This window comes from Otolemur garnettii, unplaced genomic scaffold (assembly GCF_000181295.1).
Source record: "Otolemur garnettii isolate 467f Iridium unplaced genomic scaffold, OtoGar3 scaffold00020, whole genome shotgun sequence".
NCBI lineage: Eukaryota > Metazoa > Chordata > Mammalia > Primates > Galagidae > Otolemur > Otolemur garnettii.
Genome location: NW_003852415.1, coordinates 21,234,994 through 21,240,385, shown reverse-complemented (window position 1 = coordinate 21,240,385; position 5,392 = coordinate 21,234,994). Strand labels below are relative to the sequence as shown.

General features: G+C 38.6%; 1 pseudogene; it reads left to right on the top strand.

Moving 5' to 3' along the window:
- Window positions 1-3,509: 3,509 nt before the first annotated feature.
- On the top strand, window positions 3,510-3,661 carry LOC111724272 (annotated as a pseudogene).
- The last annotated feature ends 1,731 nt before the right edge of the window (window positions 3,662-5,392 follow it).

Below are 5,392 nucleotides of genomic sequence, written 5' to 3'. Positions count from 1 at the left end.
TACAGTGTAGCGCCTGACACAGGGATGGAGGTGAACAAATGCTTGAATTGAATCGACTCAGGGGAGACAAACCACCCAGAGAACACAGGTTGATAAACTAATCCTATTTTGGAGTCTCCTGCTTCTCTGTTTGATGGAAACCATGATGCTACACTTGGATGACCCTCTCATCTTCCCCAGCGACTGTAAATCCTGGCAACAAGTTATCAGATAATAAATGTTTTTCTTGTGAAGTTTTAGTATTCTGCTGAACAATAAAGGTGACCTTTTGGCCTCATTTATCACACTTCATGATAAAGTCAGGCCTCAGTGATAGGCCAGTTTGGAGATCATAGAAACATCTGCTTTACAGCAGAAGATAACACCCATTCAAGGCCAGGGCTTCAAACGGGAGAGCTCCATGCAATACACAATCCCAACTCCATTTCCACCACTGATAGACATCTTTAGAAACTCAGATCTGATTTGGGCCCCAAAAGAGAAAATTAAAACCAGAAACTGAGACATGGATACCATATTTTGTTCAGTGTGGGGTTTTTTTGTACGTGTGAGCGCATTCTAAAAGAGAGAAATGCAAATGTCCTCCTGTAAGGATTCTGCTTTCAAAAAGGTTAAACTTCTCACTAAGCTATTGTTCTCAATAGCAAATATTCTGACTTCATAGACTTGTAAATATTTTATTGATGTACATAAAGTTTTGATTTTATAAACAGAAGGGGAGGAGTGACTGGAATTTTTATAAGCAAAAACTATCTGTCTTTTCTATCCCTGTATCCCCAGCCCCCTTGCATGAGGCCTGGCCCATAGCAGATGCTCACTCAATATTTGCCTAACAAATGAATTAAGTCATAACCTCAGACATAATTAATCATAACCTCCACGATCAGTTTGCAAATGTTTTAGAGTCACAATGCACTTTCATTGTGATTGACTGTTTCAACTGAAATAAAATACTAACTGGGTAGCAAATAAAAAATAGAAATTTATTTCTCAGCATTCTGAAGGCTGGGAAGTCAAGATCAAGGCATCAGCAGATTCATGCCTGATAAGATACTACTTCCTCACAGACAGCTGTCTTCTCACTGTAATCTCACATGGTCAGAGGGGCAAGGGATCTCTCTCAGGTCACTTCTGTAAGGGCACTAATCCCATTCATGAGGACTCTACTCCCATGATCTAATTGTCTCCCAAAGCCCCTAATACTATCACTTTGGGGTAAGGATTTCAACTTATAAATTGAAGGGGGCCATAAACATTCAGACCATAACATAGCCCTTTGTGAATGCAAAACCCTAAACAGTTCAAGTCTGATATGTGTGGACTTCAGAACAGACTTTCATCCAAGGAAAAATCAATTCCCTATCTGGGCACAAGTCAAATTCTGGCCAGTCTTATATCCAGGCCCAACACACCTCCCTAGTGTGGGTTAGTTGTCTTAGTTCTCATTTGAGAAATGTCACACACACAGTGAAGCAGTTGCCTTCCATCTATTCTTTGTCAGTCACATGTAGTATCTTACCTGTAGAAATGAATCTATAAAATTTCCAGGATGACTCCAAAATCAGGGCTCTGCACACCTCTAGCTATCTAGTTGTGTTGTATTAGAAAGAGCACAGGCCCCACACTGAGGAGAAATCACTGGAAGGAAATCAAAGCTGAGTAGGAACAATCGAGGTTATGGAAAGAGAAAGACCAACTAAGAGTAGGGAGAGATGAACAGAGTCAGGGAACTCAGACATCTGGGCACCATATTTTTTTATATTACATGAAAATTACAGACATAGCAGCTTTGTGAAGTTAGAAGAGTTATCTGTACCAAGCATCCTTGTAAAATTTCAAGAAAACTGAATTAGCATAAAAATGAGCAATAGGAAATTATTAGGGAAAATCTTATATCAACTTATTAATCTTATACTTCTTACATTAAAAAAAGGATAAGAAGCAGAATAATATCCCTGCAGATAATGGAAGCATACCAGAAAGACATGTTCTCAACATAGATCAAACTGAAACCTACTGGATTAATCCATTGGTATACTTGGGGGATTGGTTCCAGGAGCCCTCGAGTTTAGTAAGTTCAGGACTACCCAAGTCCTACACTTGACCCTATGGAACCCATGTATACAAAACTCTTCCTCTATATACTTGGGTTTTGCATCCCATGAATGCTATATTTTTGATCTGAGTTTGGTTGCAAAAATTACTTGTACAAATGGAACCCTGCACTTCAAACTCAGGTTAAGAGGTCAACTATATTTTTGAAAAGGCTAAAAGTCATTTGGGATATGATACAAGACACAGAGGAAAAGCAAAAATTAAAGTTTCAAAATCTAAACAAAAAAAAAAAAAGAAAGAGATAGACCTCAAGAATTAGAAACAGAAAAGAAAATCATTCCAGAAATAAAGAAAGCTAAAAGCAGAAGAAACATGATAGCAAGCAAAACAACTAAAAATTCCTTACAAAAATGGAAGATAAAACATAGGAAATTTTTTAAGTACAAAATAAAAATAAAAGAAAGAGGTAAAAATTTGAGAAAGTATGACAAATATTGAAAATAAGCAAAGAAGATTCAATGTATGGATAATTCAATAAGATTCAATATATGAATTCAATATTCCAGGAGACACTGGAAAATAAAACAAAAACAAGGGAATAGAAAATGCTTTAAAAAAAAAAAACCAACCCTATAACTCAAAAACATTTTTCTGAAAGAAAAACAATAATTTAAAGCTAAATATTGAAAGAACATATTATATACCTAAGAATATTGACCAAGAACAACCAACACCAAAAAACAGTCTATTAAAACCACAGAATTTAGGCTGTATACGATGGCTCATGCTTGTAATCCTAGCACTCTGGGAGGCCAAGGCAGGTGGATTGCTTGAGCTTAGGAGTTTGAAACCAGCCTGAGCAAGAAAAAAATCCCATCTCTACTAAAAATAGAAAAAAACTGAAGCAAGAGGATTGTTTGAGCCCAAGAACTTGAGGTTACTGTGAGCTATGATGCCATAGCACTCTACTCAGGGAACCAGAGTAAGATTTTGTCTCAAAAAAAGAAAACAAACAAACAAAAAATCACAAAGACTTTAAGGAAAAGTCCTTTGAAAGCTTAGGAACAAATAACATGTGACTTATAATGTAAAGAAAACTACATTATGTCAGAATTTTTAAATAGCATTAATTTTTGCCAGAAAATGGAATAACTTGAGATATGCAAAGGAGAAAATGCAGGTTAAGGGTTTTAGATCCAAGAAAATAAGTTTTCAAGAATAAAGGATATAGGGGGGCGCCCATAGCTCAGTAGGTAGGGCGCCAGCCACATACACGGAGGGTGGCACATTTGAACCTGGCCCAGGCCAGCTAAAACAACAATGACAGCTGCAACAACAACAACAAAAATAGCTGAGCATTGTGGTGGGTGCCTGTAGTCCCAGCTACTTGGGAGGCTGAGGCAAGGGAATCGTTTAAGCCCTAGAGTTTAAGGTTGCTGTGAGCTATGACACCATGGCACTCTACCAAGGATGACAAAGTGAGACTCTCTCTCAAAAAGAATAAAGGGTATAGCCTGGTGTGTAGTGGCTGCAAACAGCAGCCTCCTTGGTAGTATACGCACCCTGTTGCTTGTATAGGTTACTCTAAGGCACCTTGGAGACATTCCCTTCCAATATATGTTCATGTGTTAGACTTTGTGCTGTCCCCAATCTAGGCTCCAGACAGGTATGCATGGTGCCTTAGGAAAGCCCCAGTGCACGGTGGTCAGGGTTCACATTGGCCAAGTCATCATGTCCATCTGCACCAAACTACAGAACAAGGAGCTTATGATTGAGGCCCTTCCCAGAGCCAAGTTCAAGGTCCCTGGCTGCCAGAGATCCACATCTCTAAGAAATGGGGTTTTACCAAGTTTAACTCAGATGAATTTAAAGACATGGTGGCTGAGAAGGGTCTCATCCCAGAAGGCTGTGGGGTCTAATACATCCCTAATTGTGGCCCCTAGTACAAGTGGTAGGCTTTGCACTCCTGAGGACTTACACTGTGCTGCCTATCATTTGCCCCTACCAATAATAAATCCTACTTCCTGTCAAAAAAAAAAAAAAAGAATAAAGGGTATAAAGACAACAAGCTATCATCAACATGCATGAATCAGAAATAAAAAAAATTTTTTTTGAGATAGAGTCTCACTATGTTGCCCTCAGTAGAGTTCTGTGATGTCACACTCACAGCAACCTCAAACTCTTGGGCTTACGTGATTCTCTTGCCTCATCCTTCCAAGTAGCTAGGACTACAGGTACCCGCCACAATGCCTGGCTATTTTTTGTTGCACTTGTAATTGTTGTTTAGCTGGCCCAGGCTGGGTTCAAACCCGTCACCCTTGGTGTATGTGACTAGCACTGCAACCACTGTGCTATGGGCACTGAGCTATGAATCAGAAAATATTGTTACTAAGGAATCTATCACAAAATGAGCTATAGATGACCAAGATGACAAACATCAATGGACTAACTGTGGCTAACATGAAATACATACTTATTTGCAGAACTAAGGACAAAAGAGAGCTTAAACAAGAGAGATATACTGGCCAGAGTGCATTCTGGCAATAGAGATACAGTATAATGACAAAACTAAAGGAAGGAAAAAAGGGAAGTACACATAAAAAATTGAACAGTTTTCAGAAATCATAGTTGGTGGTGACATATTAATATTATCATGAGACTATTGTGTATGTAAGGTGAGATAATACAAATGAGTTGTTATAAGATATTTTAATTTTAATACTCCTTGAAAACCAGGGTGCTTGGCATGGAAGAGAGAAGATATAGGTATAATAGGAAGAGGTTAAGTTAAAAAAGACAAACAAGGCTGAGGCTGATGCCTATAACCCTTGCACTCTGGGAGGCAAAGCTGGAGGATTGGTTGAGCCCAAGAGTTTGAGGTGGCAGGGAACTATGATAACGGCACCACTGTGCTCTAGCCTGAGTGTTCTAGCAAGACTCTGTCAAGAAGAAGGAAGAAGAAAGAAGAAGAGGAAGAGAAGAGGAGAAGAAGAGGAGGAGAAGAAGGGAAAAAAATCTTTGTAAACCTAAGGTAGGAAAAAATAATTTATTAGATGGAATACAAGAAGTATTAACCATCAAAGAAAAAAACCTAATTAGTTAGATTTCACTTAGTTAAAACTTTGTACTTTCAAAAAACACTTTGTGCTCAGTAAAGAAAAAAAAACACTTTCGACGTGCACATTAACAAGTGAATGTTATGGAATGTAAATTATTCTTCAATAAAGCTATTAAAGACTTAAAAATAAAACCCCAAAAGATGGCTTGGTGCCTGTGGCTCAAGCGGCTAAGGCGCCAGCCACATACACCTAAGGTGGCGGGTTCGAATCCCCAGCCC